Here is a 24,330-nt window from a genome sequence, read left to right as displayed (position 1 = left end):
TTTTTATTATGCAGTAAAAGGCACCAGGTCCATGGCGAGTTACCTTTCAATCATGCCTTTGGGTAGACCACAACATTCAACCCCTTTAATTTCCCACTTGTCCAATAAGCTACATACCGTACATAGTTTATAAATATGTAATAAACTACACAAAGGAACAAATGTACCACATTGTAACTCCCACCTATTGCACAGCAGACAAAGCCTCGGCTTCCGCTCACTCTATATGATTCACACACTTCATCCGTGATCTGCTCTTCTCTTTTCCTTTTCCATCTATATATATAATCAGATACTTTTCTACAATCACAGCTTCCCCCTCCTTGGAAACAGACACCACCTATAATACTTCAACACTCATAATCACATACTTCTATTCCATTCCGAGAACTAACTAGTTAATAAATAAATAAAACTCTTTGCCCTGAGAACTAGTTGCGGGCAGGGTCCGCAAACATAATGTTCTGCCCATGTGGCTTAATGCAAAAGGCAAAGAGATGCTTTTACAGCATGCATTCTTTAAGATGCTCCCCCCAGGCTTCTTCCAGATAGACAGGCAGTATGTTCCTAGCCCCTACAGTGCGTCTTCTCCTTCTTCTTTTCCCTTTCTGTCGGGTCCTAAGCATATCCATCAGCCCAAATGGGAGCTGAATTTGCAATCTGACAAGGGGGGATACAGCGAGAGAGAGAGAGAGAGGACTGATGATGGTGTGATGTCAGAGCCAGGAGACAGTTCTGATTGGATCTAATTAGACTTTCCTATAGCAAATAGACAGGCTCCCTGCATGATTGGCTTCAAAGTGGCTTGTGCCAAACGACTAGCAGAGGTGCAAAAAGTAGATTCAGAGCATTTGCAGCCCCTGCTAAGAGGAAGACAGCCTTACACTGAGAGCTGATCCAGCAGCTTCACCAGCAGCTTCCCAAGCATGGAAAGAAGATAAAAGACACTTAACACAGCTAATAGCAAGTGACTACATGCCAGAACAAAATCCAGCAGGATACAACAGCAGCTACAGAGGTATATCTTACCAAGCAAGCGCTTAAATCTCATGAACTGAGGCAAATTGGTGACCATTCTCCAAACATTGTACTCAGTTGCACTCCATCCATGGCTTCAGTTTTGGGCAGCAGCAGGACCTCAGCCTGTTCAAGTAGTCAACTCAAATTCAAGTCTAAGAGAAGAAGAAGGAGACCTAAGAGGAAAGGTAAGATCCAGCATCTTATAGATGTGTGGGCATGATTATTATTGTACAGTACCTGATTAGAAGAGCCTTGGTTGTTTCTTCCCAGGGTGATTTGTAAAGATCAATGTCCTACTGCATGTTCTTCAGCAGCCCTCATTTCCTCCCCAATGAGAATCATTAGCATGTCTGTAGCTTTGTTTCCTCTTGTCACAGGCATTTAGCACATGATCCCTGCCAGTTCTTAACAGCAGCAAGTCTAAGGGTAGAAATGTCTCATGCTTTAAGAGAGTAAAGTCAGGCTCTAGTCAGCAGCAGCAGAAGTCTTTCTCCAGCAATGTTGTTGTTGTTGTTGTTGTTGTACATGTGTGTTTTATGGGATTGTCAGCTTCTTGACCTATTGGAGCTGCTGGAGGTGATTGCAGGCGCAGAACGTGGTGCAAATCATAAATGAAATAGATGGATGAGAATTAGGAGGTCATTAAAGTTACTGAAGAAAAGGGAAGACCGGTGAGGAGAGCTCAACTCCACCGTAAGCAAAACAAAGTAGGAGGTGTATCATGTGCATAGAGAAACTGGATGGGAAAGATACAATGTACATAATATAAAAGTAAAAAGAATCTGGTGGCAAGCCTCCTAAACTAGCATCTTCTGGGTTTCAACTTTGAGGCCCCAAGCAGGCGGATATGTTCTTCAGTGAGGTATTGTCTTTCGTGTAAGGGTTAAAAGATATTCCGTTCAGTACTTTTTTTTTGGAACTATTTGAAAAACAGAATCAACCTGTGAAAATGTATAATTTAGCACTTTGACTGCTCCATCGCCTTTTAAAATAAAAAAGGTGCTATTTTCAATAGGAGTATGTGTCTGAAAATTATACATCCCTCACCTGGGCCCCTGAGCGATAGCAACTCAGTTGGAAGTCAAAATTCCTTTTTCAACTTTTGTGCAAACTTCTGCTTCCTGCAAGGATCACGCACCTTCTCCATCTAATGCTATGCGGTACGAGAAAGGAAAATAATGGCAAACGACATCACGGAGTCTATTACAGACTTCACCACTGTTTAGCGCAGCCCCTTCAAGTGACCCATCCTAACAAAGTCAACATTTACTTCGCGACTTCATCCTCAGTTCATCTAAATCCAAAATGGTAAATAATTTATTTCTGCTGGCGTGATTTGATTGTTTTTCTTTTTTCACACCAATTAGCTGTTCTGTTTGTTTCCACGCCAACAATAAAGCCAGATAAGCTTAAAAGGTAGAGAGAGCATCCTGCGCTTCTGCTTTGAAGTATTGAGATTTGAATGTGCTGAATGAGGGGACAAATGCACAAAAAACAAAATTCTTAGATGCATAAAAATGAAAAGAAATAAATATAACGAAGAAACAGCATTAGTAAAAATAAATAACGTGTCGAAAATGAATGAAATGGAGCTGTGAATGACAGAGGTCATCAATAAGGACTAATAAGTGACCTTGCGGATTTTGATGGTCTTTAACGGAGGGTGATATTGAGAGCTACCAACATTGTAGGTCTCGAAGCCTCCAGAGGTCTTCCCGTTAGATGTGTATTTCCAAAATACAGTATTCTATAGTTAACTTTATTATTTTTTCTAGATTACACACAGCATAATATAGACAGACCCACATGAGGAGGCTTTTATTGTGCATGCACAGTATTTAGAAAGTCACAGCCTTAGGGAAATAATAGATTTAGCTGACTCTAATGAAAGGTTATGTATAGCTAAGTATGACTTCGGTATCACCTGAATTAAAAAAATATATAAAATAAAATGTAAAAAGTGTATATAGTCCGATTGATTACGTTATTTGTACCAACAATTTCATCAAAGGTCCAACTGATAAGTGTCTGTTATCGTTACTATTTTGTCTGATTTTCTGATTCAATGTTTCTGTTACTATGTTGTGTTCTAAATGAAATACAGTCCAAGTTTATTTTTTTATAATTTTTACAATATTTTTTAAAAAGAGATTTCCCTATTGTTAATTTATTTTATTTTATTTTATGAATTAGTTTATTTTGCATTATGTTTACAGAGAGGTTGCATACAATTCAATGATTTGACATGTTCTGTGTAAACAGATATATATGAGAATCCAAAAATAAAGAACTTGAAATCTTTTTACACATACTGTACGTTTATTCTAACCGTATCAAGTACTATTATTATTTTTAATCTTTAGATATTGGAATTTAAATTTCCCATGTGTGATCTGATATGCAGATCTTGGTAATTATGACACTTCCTGGTATCACTTTCTTGCAGTCATATCATTCTCTTGGAAGCCCTTATGTTTCTAAATTATAATCATGGGGAAATGTTCATCCCTTACCGGTTTGCACATTTTACCTTATCCTATAGAATGTCAACATCTGCATGTGGTGTGATCCTCGGCAGGGATGTCACTATCTTACCAACTACAGGGACTTGACAGCTCTAACAATAAAAATCTGCTTACAATGTTCCAGGCATTGTTCTCTCACTGCCAGATCTTAGCTATTTGTTCTACCCTGGAACTTTATATTTTGTAGATAAGAGTCATCTGTAGTGTTCATGTAGTACTGAGGTGCTGTCTTAGTACGGTGGTATTAGGCCCACGCTATACACTGTAGTATTAGTAGTAACATACCTTATTTTGAGGAAACAGTGATGTTGTTATTGTTATAGTGTGAAAGACCGATAATATTCTTCAAATACTTGTTATTACTGTCAGAAGTAGCAGCATTACATGGGAGATTAGTAAAATGAATGAGTATGCACATTTTATTACATGTATAACTGTAAACCAGGGAAAATTATCTGTCTATCCATCTATCTCCTATCTATTATCTATCTATCTATCTCCTATCTATTATCTATCTATCCATCTATCTCTTATCTATTATCTATCTATCTATCTATCTATCTATCATATATCTATCTATCTATCTATCTATTATTTATCTATCTATGGATCAACTTGCAGGATAACAGGCCGAACTGGATGGACAAATGTCTTTTTCTGGCCTTATATACTATGTTACTATCTATCTATCTATCTATCTATCTATCTATCTATCTATCTATCTGTCTGTCTGTCTGTCTGTCTGTCTATCTATCTATCTATCTATCTATATACTGTATCTATCTATCTATCTATCTATCTATATACTGTATCTATCTATCTATATACTGTATCTATCTATCTATATATCTATCTATCTATCTATCTCCTGTCTATTATCTATCTATCTATCTATCTATCTATCAATCAATCAATATCTGTCTATCTACTGTATCTATCTACCTATATCATATCTATCTATCTATCTATCTATCTATCTATCTATCTATCTATCTATCTATCTATCTTTCTATCTATTCTATCTATCTATTGTATCTTTCTATCTATCTATTATCTATCTATCTATCTATCTATCTATCTATCTATCTATCATCTACCATACCAAAATATGATGCAATAAGTGCCCTTTTATGGTAGAATAAAAGAATGCCATTTTCCCAAGCAATACTTGGTTCTATATACTTATTTACCATACTAAGATTTTTCCTGAATATCTCTGTACGTTCATGTATTGCTGTAAACCCAATCAGTGACACATAATGAAGTGCGGTAGCATGCTATGATCTAGAGCCCTGGATAATCAAGGGGTTGACCTAGCCACAGATTGACACGAATTCTCATTGGCTGCTATGCACAATGTCAGATGTCTTTTATTACAAAATCAATAGTGTGATGCGGAATTGAGTGTCATCGGACTGGTCAGTATTTAGCGTCCAGCCAGTCCAGCATGTTAATTAGCCAGGCCATTATTTAAGTTACTAAAGAGCTGATCCATCTGTCTAATGAAGCCTTTGTGTGGCCTTAAGAATCTTTTTTAAGACCATTCCTATAGGCTACCTACCGTATGTCTGAAGACTACAACTCCAGAAAGACTGACTTAGTATGCCAAGTCTTGTTTACCCATAGAAAACCTTAAAATTCATAATCTGAAACCAAACCTATGGCAACAAATATGTTGAAGCTGCCTTTATAAACCTTTGATAGTTCCATTATATTGACAGCTGTATATTACTTGTTCTATTAGCAATTTGTTTTAAGATCATATTATTTTGCCAACAGAAATTTGACAGCTGATACAGCACATTGCATTGACATATGGTATGCTAATGACAAATTCAATATTTGCTATCAACTTTTAATACTTCTAATAAGTATAATAGCTTAAGTAATTTCATACTGACTACGTGCTTGATGTAAGCCTTATATATAGTCAGTGTTTAGAATTTTGTGAACTGATACTTTGAAGCAAGTCTTGTTCTCATTATTAGGACACATGCACACGACCGTGTCCATATTGCGGTCCACAAACCACACATCCACAAAATACAGATACCGTCCATGTACAATCACACTCCTATTTTTTTTATCACTCCCATCAATAGTAATGACTATTCTTGACCGCAATACAGACAAGATTACGGCATGCTCTATCATTTTCGGAACGGACATATGAACGCTAATCATTTTTTTTGTGGATCCATAGAAATGGATGGGTCAGTGTGCAATCCTCAAAAAATGTGGATTGGACACAGATACAAATTACGGTCTTGCGCCTGAGCCCTTACTGTTGCTATAATTGCTATTATTATTGAGGTTTTCGAGGGTGGGCAAATTTCAGGAGCCAAGTAGCCAGTTCAAAAATTTGCTGTTGGTACCTCACTTTTTGGGTTTTGTCCTTTTTTCTTATTGATATGCAACTAAGAAAGTTAAAATTGTCCCCTGCTGTGGCTTAACTGGTTTCTAATATTTATATTAATTTGCCCATTTCTTCTCTATTATATTTTTTCCTATTTTTGGTATGACTATTTTTTATAGTCATGTATCTGTTTCCATACTCTACTTTAGTTGGTGTTTTTTTTTTTCAGAATATTGCCCAAATGAAGCTCCTAGTAATTTACATACTTTATAAGCATTCAAATACAAATGCAGAAATTTTGCCGATCTCATTTAGAAAAAAAAAATGAACCTGGACATGTTTTCGATTGGGAAGAAACCTGTAAGCAAATATTAAAAGACAGAAGGAAAGCATACCTGCTGCCTGCAGACGGCGCTGTTCTAGACTGTACAAAGCTACAAAGGTGCTAATTGCTTGAAAGGAATCCCTATGGTTTCCATGGGAAAAAAATGTTTTCAATGACATAATGTAACACGAGCCTAGAAATGACTGCACTGGAATTGTGGTAAACTTGGTAGAAAGACAAAAAAGTGATCTGTGGCAGCAGCCAGTGAAGGAAAGATGCTCTTTTCATTATATAAAAAAGCTTAGCTTGTTACTAAAAGGAAATGTTATTCTAGTTAAGCTAATCTCTAGATCAGAGGATTTGTACAAGGTAGATTTCTGGGAGCACTATGTGTTGGCAAGAGGTCATATTTTAATTAAAATATTGCCAGAGGATAACTTATTGCTTAAAGTGAGCCCTCACTTTTTTTGGTGCACGAACATGAATACAGGTCTTGGCATAATAATAATAATAATAATAATAATAATAATAATAATAATAATAATAAAACAAATTGTAATATTTTATTACAGCTATGATTCCTACAAAAAATTATAATATGATTGTATGATTAAAGTCGCCAGTTTTGTCCTAGGTACTGAAAATGTCCCCTGCGGTTTGGGTATAACATTATAACTAGAGATGAACATGGCTATGGAAAATTCGATTTAGCTGCTTCGCCAAATTTCACAAAGAAATTCATGTCACCAAGTGCATTTCTTTGTATGCAGTGAGCGCTGATCGCAGCATCTGAGGCTACCATTTAGGCCTTTCAGGGGTTAATCAAGGTGGAACAATAAATAAATAAATACCCACCTTATGCATTGTATCGTTTAGAGGGCGTCGCGACCGTCCTGATTGAAGACATTGCGCAAAATCTTGCGTCAGTGACATGATGACATCATCACGTTGTCTGGCGTGGTGGCGCCATAGGTCACTGCACCAAATATTTTGCGCGTTATCTTCAATCAAGATATCTGCTACAGCTTCTTTGAGCACAAGTGGATGAGGTGAGTATGTATTTTTTTTGTTTTTACCCCGATTTCAGGGAAAATTGATTAGTTACCGTGAAGCGCAGGGAAATTTGGCTTTGCAGGAATTTTTCCAGAAATTCGGATCCAAATCAATTAGTTCGACTTCAACACTAATTATAACCTCCGGCTTCACAAAAAGGAAGCAGGTCATTATTGGTGATCATGATTAAAAACCAGGAGGCTCGAAACATGTTGATCTGATGGGAGGTGGAGGGAGGTTAGGCTCACTACGATTTACCTGTCATGTGAATACTGGAATAAATATGCAGTAATGTATGATCTACTCCATGCTGGAACTTTTTCTTGTTATGCCATTATTAATTACTATGAGACCTAACTGATGATTTAAGATGCAATGAATCCTTCATAAGAAAATATATGTGGCCGGTAATGTCCTTATACACATGGAGCTCTACTTCTTTGCACCAATACCGCAGCATAGTGTGTATCCAGGACAACTATATATAATCCATCTTACTTCTGATTACGATGCAATGAGGCTACATTGGTATCTAGATGATACTGGGATTCTTTATGCCGACCAGAGGGCCAGCCAACATCCTTGCAGACTATGTCAACTTCTATTTGAGTTATAATCTTTGTTGTCTTGAACGCACAGGTCAAGTAAGATCTAATAGTTTGCTTGTGAATGACCTTCTCATAAATAGACCCTAGTGATGACACCAAAGTCACATCCAAATGGGAGTGTCTTTAGCAGGACCTTTTGGACCTATTATTGTGCTAGAGCCTGGGCCCACTAGAGGTTCCTTTAGTGCTTTATTGGGCTAACCTTGTGCTAATACATTTTAGTGATAGCTACATAGATACTATTCTCAAACATACAGGTATTAACCAATCATCAGATTCCATTTTTCCAGCACATGATAAAGACTGAATGTATTAATCAGACTGTTTGCTATGATAATGTATTTGCTAAACCTTTGTAAACTCCCCTCATATTTGTAAGTTAGGTCCAGTAAAGTCTATTTGTCTCTTTGAGTCAACATCTGGCGAGTATTTTTCTATTTTTATTCATTCACGTGTTATGATTATTACAATGTCAGCGTTTTCTTGCTGACTCAGATGCTTTGCATGAGAAACATTTTAAGTAAAAGTTGCAGGACAGTACACATTGAATATGCTCCTATAATTACATTGGAGACTGAGAGGTTGTGTACCTATCACCTTCTATACTTTAATTCATGTTGCGTAGTTGTGAAGTGCAGCAATTCTGAAATTTTCAGAGTTCTGATATTTTGTGCAGTCTTTTGAAGTTCTAATGTACTGTAATGCTCGTTCCATGTAGGTCTATCAGCTATGGTTCCCTAGTTTTATACATCACTGCAATTCTCAAAGGCCCTTTGCTAACTACCAGTTAGATGGAGAATTCTATGGTGCCGGCCATCTTCCATTGTCCTATTGTAGATTACGATAACTTCATGTGACAGCAGCTTTGACCTATGAGAAGCTTTTGGTTATTTACTTATTTTACATGACCATAACACCTGGCAGAAGAAGGACTTCTCAGCGTCACTAGGATCTGTTGGTGCTATTTACCTCAGCAGGTTTATTTTGTTCTTTAGACAAAGGAACTGGGGACCTGGCCTTTCCTAGACATCATATGAAACATATGGTGATCAAATCTTCCCAAACTTGCCTTATGCTCAGGTTCCATCTTAGTCTGAGACGGCATCTCTAGATTTAAGACATATATGCTAATTCAGGCATGTGGAAACATTTTGACATTGCCTTTTCTACTATGCCAAATTCTACTATCTTATGCTAAGTGGTTTCAGTGGGTTATTTACTTTTCAGAATTGGAGGCATATCCTTAAGACAGGACATGAATATATGATGACCACTGGGACACCCACTAGCCACAAGAACCAAGTGCCCTTGGCAAATGTATAGCTTGCAAATAAACTCTTTATCTAGAAGGATGAAAGCTGCCTGTCTAGTGTTACCTATACCTAACTACCCAATTAGTCAATGTCTGACCCGTGAAACATGACAAGGGTTTTTAGGCAAACCAGATACTGTCTGGCCATGTTTGAAGGCTCTTTTATGGGTCAAACAATTACTACCTATAGATAGGGCTTTCTTCTTTTTTAAGGACTAATTTGCATGTTTTCCCAAGCAGCATTCACTGTATGATTCCGTGACTCAGCTGGGTCTCTTCAATGATAACCAGTACTCCACCCCATCCACTAGAGCTACTAGACACAGTATTACACTTGTTTCTGTACAGTTTTTGTGAAGGGCAGCATAGAGTAGCATACCACACTTTTCTGTCCCGCAAAAAAAAGGGGTATTGCAAAAAACATTTACTTTTTTTTTTCTTCAAAAAATGGGCACAAACAAATATATTGAAACATATGCACATCCGTCAAAAAAAAAAAGAAAGATAACTAAAAAATTGCATACGTTTGTAGATGTTTTTTTTATGTAAGTATAAACGTATACGTTAAAAGTACAGTAACAATGAGACGTGAACAGCCATTTAGCCAAGTAAACCACCACCATGCTCTGCAGTGAATGACACTGCCAGATGTCCACAGGAGCTCCGAAATCTATTGGGACTTGGCCTACGCATCCAGTGCAGATTTTTACAAATATCAAGTAATTATGGATTCTGAATTATTTCTTTTTAGTTATTTATATTTTAAAAAAGAAAAAGAAAACTGTTTACAAGAAGGTGTAGTATTCTTCTTAATAGATGTACATTGTAAAACAAGGTAATACACAGACAGATATGAATGTATGTGTGAGTATATATATATATATATATATATATAAATATATTATTATTTTTATTATTATTATTATTTTTATTATTATTATTTTATATTTTATAAAAGAAAAAACTACCAGAGCTGTTAAAAGAGTAGATTATGTGCTCTGCAAAAGTGAGATTATTTCAGTATGAAATCAAATACATTGAGACAGATTACAGAAGGGCTGGAGATAAAAGGACCAGTCTAGTTTTTCCATCTTCCAACTCTGCCAAAGCAATAAATGAGCTTGTTTCATCCTAACGGTGATTTTTTTTTAGACCAAACTGTTCCCTATGACAGGTTTGTGTCATGTCTGGAGATGTGCACTTCTTATCTTGTCCGCTGACAGCTCAAGAGGCAGGGGCTGGATTTGGTGATAAAATTAAATCGATTAATCCTTTATCCACCATCCGATTTCTAGTGATCCGTGTAATGACAGCAATTTAAGATTGCATCAAGGGCATTAGCGATGATGGTTGAGCTTAAATTTAGAATTAAAATGCGGGGATTCATGAATACCAAACTAAATAGTACAAGCCTTTCCATGTAAAACAGACGAAGCCTCCTCTCAGTCCACACCGCAGTTAGTTTTTAATTTTCGACTGCTTAACCTTTCCCACTTAGATCATTATGCAGAATCGCACGGTGTAGGCAGACTGTGGGGTTCAGGCAGAGCCATCACTGACATTCTAACAAAATAATGTCGTAATAAGACACTGCTTAGGTTATGTCTCTTTCTCCATTATACCAAATTACAATTTCAGTTTACAATCTAGTTTCTGGTCCTCAGGACAGAGGGAGATGTTATCCAATATTTTTAACCAGTGATTTACTGCACACTCTTTAAGATATTGTGAGGTTGCAGAGGTGAATTTATCTGCTATTATAACCCAAGGAGTTCAGATAAGTCAGTCCAATGGAAAATCATTCACTGCATGTAATCATATGATGATGAGTTGTGTCAAATTCGGCTGTTCTATATCTGAAGGCGTCCGCAAAAAGCTAGGTTTCCCATGAGGTGATGCTTCTGTTCTGTGCATGAATTCGAAGGTAATACCTCTGTTAAGGCTACTTTCACACTCGCGTTTTGGCTTTCCGTTTGTGAAATACGTTCTGGGATCTCACCAGCGGTCCAAAACTGATCAGTTTGCATTCTAATGCATTCTGAATGGAAAAGGATCCGCTCAGAATGCATCAGTTTTCCTCCAATCAGTCTCCATTTCGCTCTGGAGGACGACACCAAAACACTGTCTGCAGCGTTTTGGTGTCCGTCTGATGAAACTGAGCCAAATGGATCCGTCCTGGCACACAAGGTAAGTCAATAGGGACAGATCCGTTTTCTATGACACAATCTGGCACAATAGAAAACGGATCCGTCCTCCGTTGACTTTCAATGGTGTTCAAGACGGATCCGTCTTGGCTATGTTAAAGATAATACAAATGGATCCGTTCTGAACGGATGCAGACGGTTGCATTATCTAAATGACGGATCTGCACAAAACGAGTGTGAAAGTAGCCTAACCCACAGATTTGTGCGTTAGTTGCCCGTCGTGGGTGAGTAGGGTTTGGCAGCTGTGCCGCGGCCTCCCTATATGGAAATCCAGCCTAAGAAACTATTAAGAGATTGAATCCAGAACAGACTTTTGGGCTAAATTCTGTACATACAGCCTATAATATACTTATGTTTCCCATATTCGGAAGCAGAGATCTGTGAAATATTTCTCTCGCCCTGGCAGAACTGCCTCAGGGTAATTTCACGTGTTTTCTTTTGTGTTTTTGCTGTTTTTAGTAGTTTTTTTTAAATTTGCAGTAATTTTTCACCTGCATGTGTGTTTTTTTTTTAAACTTACATTAAAACCTATAGTGCATTACAGACAAAGCGTGTATTTAATTATTTTAATTTTTTTGCTTTTGTGTGTTTTTAGCATTTTTTGCACTTTTTACAAAATTCGGTATGCTCAGTATGCTGTTTTTCTGCTATACACAGTCACAAAACTTAACACTGCCTCACTCTGGTAAAAGGATGGAGTAGAAAATTGAAGTGTTAGATTAAAGATGCATCGAATTTATCAAATATCATGAGACATTTGATAAATCTGGTGCAAAAAACAATATAGACTTTTGTAAAATTCTCTCACGTGATGTTTTTTACAACAGAAAAAGAAAACACCTGTGTGTGAAGGAATCCTAGAGTTAACATGAGCATGTGCAGCAACTAATGTGGGTGTAGCTTAATTGAACTGGACACGGGAATAAGTTGTTCAAATACTACTGCTATACAGTGCTCACAATATAGCACCACACAGTGTTATAAGAATTGTTTGGGGAGCCTCTTTGGTAACCAGAAAGTCTTTTCGCTTTTTTTATAATTAATAATTTTATGTTACTGCATTGCGCAATCAAAGTTTTCCCAATAAATATGCAGTTAATACACCCTTAAAAGAAATCAGAATTTTAGAATTGTTTGCAAATTTATTACAAAGGAAAAAATAAAATTTGACATGGGCATAAGTATTCAGACCCTTTGTTACGACCCTTAAAATATAGCTCTAGGGGCCTCCCATTTTTCTTGATCCTCTTTAAGAAGTTTCCACACCTTGATTGGAGTCCACCTGAGGTAAATTCAGTTGATTGGATATGATTTAGAAAGACACAGCCCTGTCTGTCTATCTGCCAAAGGATATCTGAGCAAAACCTAAGTCATGAGGAGGAAAGGACTGCCTGTAGAACTGTTTGGAGGCACACATCTGAAGAAGGGTACAACAAAATTTCTGCTGCACTGAAAGTCCCCAAAAGCACAGTGGCCTCCATAATTCTTAAATGGTAGTAGTTTGGAACAACCAGGACTCTTCCTAGATCTGGCCACCCCTCCAAGTAATAGTAGTAAAAGATTTCTAACATTCTGTTTTCACTTTGTCATTATGGGATATTAAGTGCAGAATGTTAGGGAAAACCTTGATTTTTATTTTTTATTATAGTACAAGGCAGCAACGTAACAAAATGTGTAAAAAGTTAAAGGATCTTTTGGAAAGGAAGACTTTCCGAATGAATTGTATATATACAAAAGATGAAAAGATAACGGCCCTAGATAGATATGTTGAATAGTTGAAAAACTTGGCATGCAGTTATGTTTCAGGCATATATGTAAATGATTACAGGTGTGGTCTGATTAGATACTGAATCTCGCCACAAGAAGCGACTGCTTTGCTGCCCTATAAAAAGACTCTCGGAGGCTACATTTTTGTAACTCTGATAAATCGCTTCTTTTACCCATGACAGCAACAAGTAATATGTGTGCAGACAGCCTATAACACACCTTATATACCCACCAAACCGGCTTACAGCACATGACTTCCTTCATGAGCTACACGCTGCCATGGAAAGTAGAAAGTGGTCATAATTAGGGATGAGCGAATCGACTTTGGATGAAATACCCAAAGTCGATCTGCATAAAGCTTTGTTTCAAGGTACCACTTGGAACTGAACCCGAGTTTGGGAAAAGTTTTTTTACAGTGTAAATCAATTTCTGAAGTTATTATGCGAAGTAATAACTTCGGCTCATCTGAGCCAATACATTCTAATACTGTACGAAGTGCTCGCTCCGTACAGTATTGAAACAAAGTTTTATGCGAATCGACTCCGGATGTTTCATCCAAAGTCAATTTGCTCATCCCTAGTCATTAGTGTTGAGGGCGAATATTCAAATCACGAATTTTAATCTCGAATATCGCCACTTCGAGAATTTGCGAATATTTAGAATACAGTGCTATATATTCGTATTCGTGAATAGTGTAGAATATTCTAATCGCAAATTTATATCAAATATATTGCATTGCCGATTTTCGCAACCAAGTAAACAATGACTGGAGATAACGAATTCTCGAATTTATGGCAAATATTCGGCCGAAATATCGTGAATTCGAATATTGCCTATGCCGCTCATCACTACAATAATGTGACTATATATACAGTACAGACCAAAAGTTTGGACACACCTTCTCATTCAAAGAGTTTTCTTTATTTTCATGACTATGAAGGCATCAAAACTATGAATTAACACATGTGGAATTATATACATAACAAACAAGTGTGAAACAACTGAAAATATGTCATATTCTAGGTTCTTCAAAGTAGCCACCTTTTGCTTTGATTACTGCTTTGCACACTCTTGGCATTCTCTTGATGAGCTTCAAGAGGTAGTCCCCTGAAATGGTCTTCCAACAGTCTTGAAGGAGTTCCCAGAGATGCTTAGCACTTGTTGGCCCTTTTGCCTTCACTCTGCGGTCCAGCTCACCCCAAACCATCTTGATTGGGTTCAGGTCCGATGACTGTGGAGGCCAGGTCATCTGGCGCAGCACCCCATCACTCTCCTTCATGGTCAAATAGCCCTTACTTTCAAAGTTTTCCCAATTTTTCGGCTGACTGACTGACCTTCATTCCTTAAAGTAATGATGGCCACTCGTTTTTCTTTACTTAGAATTTGTATTATGGCAAGAAAAAAGCAGCTAACAGTTTATTCAGTAGGACTATCAGCTGTGTATCCACCTGACTTCTCTTCAACGCAACTGATGGTCCCAACCCCATTTATAAGGCAAGAAATCCCACTTATTAAACCTGACAGGGCACACTTGTGAAGTCAAAACCATTTCAGGGGACTACCTCTTGAAGCTCATCAAGAGAATGCCAAGAGTGTGCAAAGCAGTAATCAAAGCAAAAGGTGGCTACTTTGAAGAACCTAGAATATGACATTTTCAGTTGTTTCACACTTTGTTATGTATATAATTCCACATGTGTTAATTCATAGTTTTGATGCCTTCAGCGTGAATCTACAATTTTCATAGTCATGAAAATAAAGAAAACTCTTTGAATGAGAAGATGTGTCCAAACTTTTGGTCTGTACTGTATGTATATATATATATATATATATATATATATATAAAAACTAAAATTGTTAAAATACTCCATTATAATTTCGTACAGATAAAAATGCATTAGTGTGACAAAATTTACTGTTTTAAAGGCAATTAAACCCATTAAAGATGCAAACAGCAGCAGTGTGAAATAAAAGGATCTATTTGAACATATCAGGAACAGACAATGTAACATCAATTTTATGACCCCAAATTAAAATTCCATCACGAGCTATGAAAAAATGATGTACACTATAAGAGCTGCTAAGAAGAAGAGTGCTGAACTGATTAAATAAAATAATCTGGCCTAGCTAGAGTGCACCAGCAGCATAACAGATGCTACCATAGTTATTTTACAGTGTTAGTTGCTTTCAGTGTATTTTTAGGACTTTTGAAATGTTCAGCATTTGGCCCGAAAGTCTACAGTCATCGCTTCGCTCCTGGCCTTTAGTGATGCAGACAGTTTTGAGTCTATGGTCAATAGTTAGTGCCGGTCCATTGTGTGATCAGTGGTTTAATCAGCTCTTCATACAGTTGGTGTCTGGTCTATGTGGTACATTCATTTTCTGGTCCCTGGTGATCAGTCAATTGTGTCTGGTTCATGTTGTCCAATGGTACAGTTCGTTTTTAGCACAGTCAGTGTTTAGTCCAGGTTGGTCAATGGCACAGTCAGCTTCTGGTACAGGTGTGTCTGACTCATGTTGGTCAGTGGTAAAATCAGTGTCTGGTCCATGAAGATCAGTGGTATAGTAAGTGTTTTATTCAGTTGTGTTTGGTTCATGTTGGCCTGTGGTACAGTCAAGTTCTGGTCCCTGGTGATCAGTGGTGCAGTCAGTTTCTGGTACAGCTGTGCCTGGTTCATGTTGGTCATTGGTTCAGTTAGTTTTTGGTACAGTCGGTGTGTAGTCCAAGGTGGTCAATGGTACAGTCAACTTCTGGTACATTTGTCTCTAATTCAGGTTGGTCAATGGTACAGTCACTATCTGATACTTTATGATCTGTGAATTTTAGGGGTTAATGTACCAATTATTGCCCAATTCCTGGTGGTCAGTGGTACAGTTAGTGTTCTGTACATTGGGAAGCAGTCAGAAGTCTGTAGAGCATGAATAGCTGTGAATAATACGACTACCAATAATGTATAACTCTAGTGGTTCTTAATCATGACATATTTGCTTCTGGAGCCCTTCCACTTTTCTCTCATGAAGGCAGGAACATCACAACATGGTATAACATTCAGTACCCCAGTATGCAGCAACTGATAATACTGGGCTCTTTAGACACATCAGTAAATAAAATTGCAATAAAAGCTGTAATATGATAGACGACTAATAATTATAGTAAATTATTCACATCTAAGCTGCCTCAGAACCTCTTATTGTAGAGAAATATACATTTTTCTCCACCATCAATAAGAAAGGATTTTTTTAAATGTCTGCAGAAGCTCAAGTGTGTATTGTGATGTTCTAATAGTAATCTTAATAATAATCTTTATTTTTGCTGGCGCACAAAACCCTATGATACACATGTGCAGCCGCTGAATTAACTGTTTCTAAAAGAGAGGGAGTGGTTCATGCTATTCGATCAGTGGTTGGCACAGGAGAAGAAACTTTCTGCAAAAGTGATCTCCAAGAGATTGCTTCTGTAGGAAAAGATAAGCAGCACCAATTTAGTGCTGCTTTTTCTTGTATCATTGTCAGGTTTAGATATCAGAATGTAATGCTAGTACACGTGTAAAGACGTGTCAGTAGAAAATAATATTGATTCCAAAAAAATATTCATTTAAAGGACTTAACTTATCTGGAGGACAGCCCTGAAGAGATCTTTGTTAGGCAGGTTGTACACATTTTTTCGCTTCATTATTTTGTAGTGTTTTTCCCCCCCATTTTTTATGTGTCTGGATGTTATTTTAAAGAGGACCTTTCATGGATTTTTTTTAGTTTAATTAAATACCTTTCCTTGCCGGGGGGTTGATGCTGCCACCCTGCCTGTTTTTTTTTTCTTCAAATATCGCTCGTACGCCCCACTGTGCCCCCCTGCAGTTTTGCCGCTCAGTATGTTCATCCTCAGCATTGGCACAGGGAGGGATAGATGCCAGGTTTTCCAATCACAGCGGAGAGCGTCACAGCCAGGGAAAAGGTGAGCTTTTTTTTTCTCCCTGGCTGTGACGCTCTCCGCTGTGATTGAATTGCGGCACAGCCAGGGAGAAGGAGACGCCCATTGAGGAACCCTGGCGTCTTCTCCTCCCTGTACTGATACTGAGGATGAACATACTGAGCGGGAAAACTGCAGGTGGCACAGCGGGGCGTACGAGCGATATTTGAAAAAAACAGGCAGGGTGGCAGCATTAGCTGGGGGGTACCCGGTAAGGAAAAGTATTTAATTAAACTAAAAAAAAATCCATTAAAGGTCCTCTTTAAAGTGTTTTGAGTTTTGTTCTGTACGATTTTAGCATTTGTGGTGTTTTCTACAGCATGCTCTGGTATGGAGTTTTTCAAGCATTGAAAATTGCCTGAAAAAATGGATGTGTAAAATGTTACAATAGAAACAGCTAAAAAAAATAGCTGCAAGAATGAAAATGTCACAAAAGAAATGCTTAAACTTCGTGGTGTTTTTTACCACCCAAAATGCCTTAAAAAATGTGTGTCAGGCAGCTTAAATGATTAACCCAAATCAGCAAGACAATGGTATATGGATTAGGCAGCTACCTAGGATGCCATTAAAGGGAAGCATAATTAATACGTTTAGGAAAAAAGAACCTAAGAGAGGTGAGGTATGGAGCCTAGGAGAGGAGCTTCAAGAGCCAGTGGAACCTACTGCAGATACCTTATGTGTAAGGGAGGTCAGCTGGCCCCACATTGAGAACTGTGCCTGTGTGAGTGAAATGGGGTGGAAGAAATGTGGCGTATGTGTTAAAAATGTTAGGGATTGGCAAGAAGAGGGAGAAGGGAGCAACTATATGATTTTCCATCCATCAGCTATCATTCTCAGTCACAGGAACGGACAATGTTCTGAAAATCCTGCTTTGGGGACCAAGAAAGCTTTTTCAGTCCCTGGATACAGATTGGAAAACATTGGAACGCTATGGAAGAGATGGGTTACTACTCTTTTTAAAAAAAAAAAAATTGACATTTAAAAGACTATGGCGTGCAGACTGACAATGGTTTACCAAAAATTCTCATCCATGGTCTAGACCATATTTTACACACATCACTTTGTATTCAACTTCAGATATGTTCCTATGCGTAGTACGTATAATTGGACACCGCTTCTTTGTGGGAAGAAAAAACTCAGGACTGTCACATTCAGAAAATGTCACATAGCCTTCCTGATATGGTTCAGGTTGAGAAGACATATTTCCATTGCATTTTGATGCATACAGCTCTCTATATCCCTTCGTGCTTCACTGTGGAAGTTGTCGGCACCATAACCATTATAGTAAAACACGGCAAAGAAATCTATAGTAAAGGCAAAAATTACTATTAATTATCCTGCTATACTTCGTTACCCTAATCATTGTATAAATTATAGAATTATTTTAGAGATATGATGTAGTATATTGTTCAGCTGTCACTGTAGCTATACAGTACATAGGTGTTCATGACTATTGCAGGGAGCGGTGTCAGCAGCACTAGTCATCATCTGCTGCCGTTAAAAAGGCCTCCAGAAATGTGTGACTCCAGAGGTCATTCTTTGTTACACAGGTGAAAAAAAAATAAGACTTTCCTTTCTTTACAGCGGTTGTAAAAGAACAGAGTTTGAAATTCACAGTTTTCCATGGTTGTAAAGCACAGAATGATCCCAGAAAATCCATCATGACGTGTCCATAGGATATCCATCCAACAGCAGCATGACAGATGTACTCCTATAATATAGTGACTGCGATAAGGACTATTTTTACTATTTTTTGTGTTGTGCTGCATAATTCATGAGGACCTATACCTAATTAACCATGTCTTTGTCTACTAATCCAGATTTAATAAACATAAATAAATAAAATGGTGTCTGATTCACACGGGGTAGCAGTTGTACCCAGGGCTTGTTGCTTGAGGGAGGTTAAAAGGCCCTACTGCCACGTAAGAAGACACCAATAATATAAATGATGTAAATGATGCGTTAATAATGTGGAATGAAATTTTTATAACATGGTTATATTATTGTATTCACCAAAATGTACTGTGTTATTGTATTTAGAGATGAGCGAAATTCTCTAAAATTTGAATCGGCTGCTTTGCCGAATTTTACAAAAAAAATTTGCATTGTGATGAAAGATTTTGCCATGAAGTGCATATTAAATTGTACTTACCTCATCCATTGGAGCACGAAGAGGCCGGAGCGTCTTGCTTGAAGATCCAGTGTGAAATCTTGTGTGGGGCGTGATGTGACGTCATCAAGTTGACTGGCGTGGTGATGTCATACGTCTCTGCGCACAAGATTTTGCGCGGGATTTTCAAGCAAGATGGCCAATCTCCAGTGGAGGAGGTAAGTATGATTTTTTTTTTATTTTTACTGTCATTTCAAGAAAAAATTAATTGTGAATAGTGTTGAGCGAACCCAAACTGTAAAGTTCGGGTCCGTACCGAACTTTCCGAGTTCGGGTACCTGGAACCGAACCTTGCCGGAAAAGTTTGGGTTCGAGTTCGGTGTTCGGGCATTTAATGAAGCTTTTGAAAGGCTGCAGGGCCTTTTAAGCTTTTAAGCTGTGGGCACTTAGAAGCCATCACAGCCATGCCTAGTAATGGCATGGCTGTGATTGGCCGGTGCATCATGTGACCCAGCCTCTATACAAGCTGGATCACGTGTAGCACCGCCCATCAGCTGTGAGTAGTGCAGGGACAGGAAGCAGGCAGCTAAAGTGAGGGAAACTGTTAGGAATCTGGCTATTTGTTTTGTGGAGGACCTATAATGATTTTTTTGTGGGTGCAATACACCAGCTTTGCACCCCTGACACAGAAATATAATAATAAATCTAGCTGTTAATTCAAAGAATGAGGAGAGCATCAAATAAGGGACGTGGCCCTGGTCATGGTGCTGCTGGTGGAGCTCCTGTTGCAGGGAGTGGACGTGGTCGATCTGTGCCAGCTATACGCCCAAATGAAGCACCTTCCTCAGGTGCACATAGGGTACAGGATGTTTAGCGTCATTTTGTAGACCCGAATATCAGTGTGCGAATGGAGAGGCCAGAACAGTGCCTCCCGTTCCTTCACATTGTCTCCCACCAGGTCCCCTGCTGAAAGCGCAGAGTTGGCACCTGCAGCCCATGGGCATCTGTCTTTCACCAGTCTCTTATGCTTTTTGATGACTCTGCTGGCGGGGTTTCCTTGGCCCATCCACCTAGCCCTGCCCCAGAAGTGTAAGAGATTGAGTGCACTGATGCCCAACCACTTATGTTTCAGGATGTGGACAAGGGAGGACCATCGCAGCATGTCTCGGATGATGATGATGATACACAGGTGCCAACTGTTGCGGCTTTCTGTCGTGTGCAAACCGGCAAGGAGGGCAGGGGTAAAGAGTGGGTGGAAGATGATGTGGAGGATGCTGAGGTCCTAGACCCCACATGGAATTCAAGGTCATGCGAGTGACGTGTGCAGTTTGAAGGAAGAGGTGGTGGTCACACAGAGCCAGCCGCACAGCAAAAGAGGAAGCAGGGTGCAAAAGCAAAGTGGCTGTCCCCTAGCCATTATGTCTGCTACTGCTCACTGCATCAAGGGACTGAGCACACCAAAGCCAGCTCCAAGGAGTTCCCTGGCGTGGCAGTTCTTCAGACAATGTGCTGACGACAAAACGAGAGTGGTTTGCGTGCTGTGCAATCAGAGCCTGAAGCGAGGCATAAATGTTCTAAACCTGAGCACCACCTGCATGACCAGGCATCTAAATGCAAAGCACGAGCTGCAGTGGAGTAGACACCTCAAAAGCCACAAAAGATCTCAGGCTCCTCTTGCTCCCTCTTTTGCTGCAGTCCCGGCCTCTTCCTACCCCTCTGGAGTGACACTGGCACCTGCCACCCGGCAAACAGAGGATGTGGCAGCAACACCACCACCACCTCGACCTCCGTCATCCATCATGTCCACACTGTCCAATGGAAGCGTTCAGCTGTCCACCCCCCAAACACTGGAGAAAAAGAGAAAGTAAACCCCCCTACCCACTCGCAATCCCTGGCCCTGAATGCTAGCATTTCAAAATTCCTGACCTTTGAAATGCTGTCATTCCATCTGGTGGACGCAGAGACTTTTAAAAACCTTATGTCGGTGGCTGTCCCACAGTACGTTGTTCACAGCCACCACTACTTTTCCAGGCGAGCCAAGTGGTGGAGAAAATCAGGTGTGCACTGCGCAATGCCATCTGTGGCAAGGTCCACATAACTACTAATACATGGACCAGTAAGCACGGCCAGGGACGTTATATCTCCCTAACTGACAGTAGCTCCTTTCCCCTGATGAAGCCACGTTACAGTGGCGAAACATGTTGGGGGAGCTCTAGCCTTTAAATTTTTAGATTAGGTTAGGCAGGGATCCTGCCGCGGTGAGAAGTATCTGCAGACTTCTCTGGACCGTGACCACTAATGGTGGAGAGACTTACTTGAGACATACCAAGAAAATAATGAGTGATAACCATTAGGTGACCCTCCAATTCCATAAAAGGAAATATACCGCCGAACCAAAGGTGGATGGATATATGTTAGGGAATGCAGAGTATACGGGTGAAATTAACCCTTCACTCTGCATAGTGATCCTGCCAAACCTAGAATTTTAAAGTTTTTCCTTTGTTCTCCCGTTTTATGTTATATTTTTAATAGTGAAATAAATAAATGTTATATTTTATATTGACCAGAAACGGGAGTCTATTAGTCTAGGTAACTAGACTATTTGAATTATATCTCCCTAACTGCACACTGAGTAGATGCAGTGGTGGCTGGGCCTGAGGCGTATAGCAGTTTTGCGCATGTCCTACTGCCACCGAGGATTGCAGGACATTTCTCGTTGCCTCCTGTTGCCTCCTCCCCCTACTCCCTTCATCCTCTACCACCTCCTCATCTGGTCAGCATAACACCTTCACCATCAACTTCAGCACAGCCAGAGGGAAACAACAGCAGGCTGTTTTAAAACTCATCTGTTTGGGGGGAAAAACCCACACCGCACAGGAGCTGTGGACGGGCATGGAACAACAGACCGATGAGTGGTTGGTGCCGCTGAGCCTCAAGCCTGGCCTTAGGGTATGTGATAATGGGTAAAATCTCGAAGCAGCTCAGGGGCTAGACAGTTTGAAGCACATCCCTTGCCTGGAACACGTGCTGAATTTGGTGGTGCAGAGCTTCCTGAAAAAATACCCCGATATGTCAGAGCTGCTGCAGAAAGTGCGGGCCGTCTGTGTGCGCTTTCGGCATTCTCACCCTTCTGCTGTTCGCCTGTCTGCGCAGCAGCGTAACTTCGGCCTTCCCTTCACCGCCTCATATGTGACGTACCCACAAGGTGGAACTCCCCCTTGCACATGATGGAGAGACTGTGCGAGCAGCAGCAGGCGATAGTGGAGTTTCAGCTGCAGCATGCACGGGTGAGTCGCTCTGAGGAACAGCACCACTTCACAACCAACGAGTGGGCCTCCATGCGGGAAGTGTGTGCCGTGTTGCGCTGTTTCATGTACTCCACCAGCATGGCCAGTTGCGATGAAGCAGTCCTGAGCGTTACCATCCCACATCTATGTTTCCTTTACAAAACACTTCGGCCGATGATGGAATAGGATGTGGCACAGGAGGAAGAGGAGGAGAAAGAGGGATCATTTCCACTGTTATGAGGCCAGTCATTCACAAGTGGCTTGGAGGGTTGGTTCCTGCACTAACAGAGGCCAGGTACAAAACTGTCCAGCGAGGGCACAGTCCTGCAGGATGAGGAGGAGGAGGATGATGAGGAGGAACCGTGTTTACAGCAGGGTGGCACCCAAAGCAGCTTATAAGTATCAATGGTGCGTGGCTGGGGGGATACAGAGGACACAGATGATACACCTCCAACAGAGGACAGCTTGTTGTTAACTCTGGGCAGCCTGGCACACATGAGCGACTATATGCTTCAGTGCCAGTGCAATGCCCACATTATAACCAGCGCTTATTACTGGGTGGCCACCCTACTGGATCTCCGCTACAAGCACAACGTGCTGTCCTTAATTCTGTCACTGGAGCCAGTGCCGTCTTTAATATTGATTGCACCCTGGGCAAGAATTTACTTGAGCCCCCTGGATCCCGCTTTCCCACACCCTAGCATGCAATCACACCCTCCACCTCAACACACACACGCACACATGCAATTTCAGTCAGTTTTGTCTGCGATTGCATTGCGTTGTTCAGTTTTTTCTGTGTGAATGCAAAGCTTCACTGAAGTTCGGGTTTGGGTTCCGTGTTCTGTAGATTTTATTATTTTCCATTATAACATGGTTATAAGGGAAAATAATAGCATTCTTTAATACAGAATGCTAAGTAAAATGTCCACTGAGAGTTAAAAAATTATAAGGATTAACTTATATTTGATGGCTAGATTTGCGTTATATGAAATTCTATACCATTGATTAACTGCCTGAATAAATAGAAGGCTTAAAATACCATTTTATTAAATACTACTTATTAAAAACTTGTGGCTCTTGACTAGATTTACAAAAACAGGCTAAATGTGAGACGGCGGTGTTTGTCCACAAATTATAAGGACACAGCAACCATTTCACTGTTATCTCTCACATATTAGTATATAGTTGCCCACTGTGGGAGATGTGTGCTAATATTGTTTATTTACAGTGTCAGTGTATATCAACACACAATGTATCACTTTCCCTTTAAAGTGGTGTCTATAAGATACAATGGGATGTTGTCCCAGGATCACTCATTCATATGTAAGTGCAATTGTTTTATGTGCCAAATCTGGCCACCAGCACCATACATCCAGGATGTGACCAGGGATCTAATAATGTATGGTGCTGGTGGTCAGATTTGGCACATAAAACAATAGCGATTGCATATGAATGAGCAAGATCCTTGTATCTTCATTCAGCAGGACCTGCGCTGACATCACAGCGCTCACCTCGCGGTGAGCGCGATGACGTAATAGAGGGTCCTTTTGCAGGTCCTGCAAGAAGAAGAAAGAAGACGATAACGGCTGCACGATCAAGCGGATGAGGTGAGAAATTATTTTATTATTTTGTAACCCTCAATGGAAATTTTACTTAGCATTCTGTATTAAAGAATGCTATTAAACGATGTCATTGAATTTGTGGGCAGTGGCCAGCGGGGCTCAAGAGGCAGCTGCCTCGGGCCCCCAGGAGCAACTGGGTCGGGGGCAGCTGCCCCTTTTGACCCGCTTAAAAGACGG

General features: G+C 39.7%; 1 long non-coding RNA gene across 1 annotated transcript; it reads right to left on the bottom strand.

The window, feature by feature from the left end:
• Window positions 1–857: 857 nt before the first annotated feature.
• On the bottom strand, window positions 858–2,215 carry LOC121001681. The gene is made up of 3 exons (XR_005779108.1): window positions 2,068–2,215; window positions 1,258–1,440; window positions 858–1,172 (listed from the first exon to the last, which is right to left on the bottom strand). It is a non-coding gene; the product is annotated as an uncharacterized LOC121001681 (long non-coding RNA).
• Window positions 2,216–24,330: the final 22,115 nt, after the last annotated feature.

Source organism: Bufo bufo, chromosome 5, assembly GCF_905171765.1.
Source record: "Bufo bufo chromosome 5, aBufBuf1.1, whole genome shotgun sequence".
Lineage (NCBI taxonomy): Eukaryota > Metazoa > Chordata > Amphibia > Anura > Bufonidae > Bufo > Bufo bufo.
Note: the sequence above shows the minus strand (reverse complement) of the source record. Positions and strands in the feature narration are given on the sequence as shown.